This window comes from Rhagoletis pomonella, unplaced genomic scaffold (assembly GCF_013731165.1).
Source record: "Rhagoletis pomonella isolate Grant_MI unplaced genomic scaffold, Rhpom_1.0 Rhpom_scaffold_00003, whole genome shotgun sequence".
NCBI classification, from domain to species: Eukaryota; Metazoa; Arthropoda; class Insecta; order Diptera; family Tephritidae; genus Rhagoletis; species Rhagoletis pomonella.
Window position 1 is genome coordinate 42,984,976 of NW_023458557.1, and position 1,726 is coordinate 42,986,701.

Sequence of the window (1,726 nt, forward strand, 5' to 3'; positions counted from 1 at the left end):
CTTGTCAATATGTGCGTGTCGTAAAGTTTTGATAAGCACTTGAAATACTATTGTAATTTCAAGTTTTAGTACTGAATTGCAAGAAGATATCTCTTTTATCTATTCATAATAACTTAAAAGAATTTGTTTGTTATGTTAAAAGTGTGAAATATGTAAATGTACCTACATAAACTTTCTCATGAATACCATCAAACCATTGGTCTTGAAGGGAATCTATGTATGCATGTACTAAGAAAATATATGAGCAAATTAAAAAGTCGATACAATTTACAGTCGAAAAGTACAGTTTTTGTATAGATTTGGTACTCAAGGAACAATTTTATTTCCAAACACTGATCCGAGGTATTCAATTTCGTTGTATACGAATTTACATTTCTTGAGTTTTATCTGAAGGCCGTGTGTCGCTAGCTTCTCTAGTAAATAAATTACAGTGATCAGTCATGCTTTTACTACCAATTATAATATCGTCCATATAAACTATTATTTTGTTTCTTTCTATAAAGTTCTTCAAAATTTTCATGATAAATCTTTGAAAAATAGCTGGTCCATTCTTAAGTCCAAAAGGCATTCTTACTGGCCATTTGGTATTACAAACGAGATACACATATTTAATAGATTCTTAGGCCATTTTAATTTGATAAAACCCTGATTAGAGGTCTAAAAGTGTAAATATTTTGTTCTCACCAAGGTATTCCAAGCAATCTTCTATCAACAGAAGTGGATAATTGTCTCTTACAATTGATTTATTTAGGATCCTATAGTGTATGCACATTCTGGATTCTCCTGATTTTTTCTTCGTAAGGATAATAGGCGATGCCTAAGGGGAATCGCTGCACCTAATGATTCTTTTCTTTAGTAAATCTTCTATTATGCGATTAACTTCATTTTTTTCAGCGATTGATAAACGTCTTGGTGAGCAGAATATTGGAGTGAGTGAAGTGAAGGTGCTGGCCCAATGCGGGCTTGCTTTGCATGATTTGCTTACTTTGGTTTGGTTTGATTTACTTTGAAAACTTGCTTGGCTAAATGGCGGCTTGGAAAGCTGTCGTAATGACTTTTGATTTTTAAATTTTTACAAAACAAAACAAAATGTTGTACAAAAGCGCAGAGCAAATTTTGAAATTTTTTTTAATTGTATTAAAATTGCGTAAATTAAGAAGTAAGTTACGCTCAAAGAGGAGATTTTGGGTGCGCAAGTTGTAATTGGATCGACAAAAGCACGGACTGTTTGAATATGCATTAAATAAATTTGCAGACGATGAAGAGCAGTTCAAAAAGTCTTTGAGGATGTCTCTCTCCTGGTTCAATGTGCTTCATGAGTTGCTGAAGAATTCATTGAAAGAATTCTCCATCAGGACTCCGATATCCTTTCGTTGTAGACTATTTGTAACACTTTTGTAAATAAATTCCATAAAAATGCATATCGTTTTCTACATTAATTTTGAATGTTTGCAATGGTTGCAGATATCTTGCTCATGGTGACACCAGTCAATTTCAAACACTTGTGCACAGAATGGGACCAACAACCTTCAGGCGAATAACACTTGAAACATGCGATATAATACACGGTGGAGAGAATACAGAGGTGGCGCCGATGACGATACCGCTACTCGGCTCTCAGTGATTTTGACAGAATCAGCTGTTTTGGTGACGTCATAGTAGAGAAGACAGCAGTAGTAATGTGCTGAGTCAATACTTTTAAGTACCCAATACTCTCGATACTCGG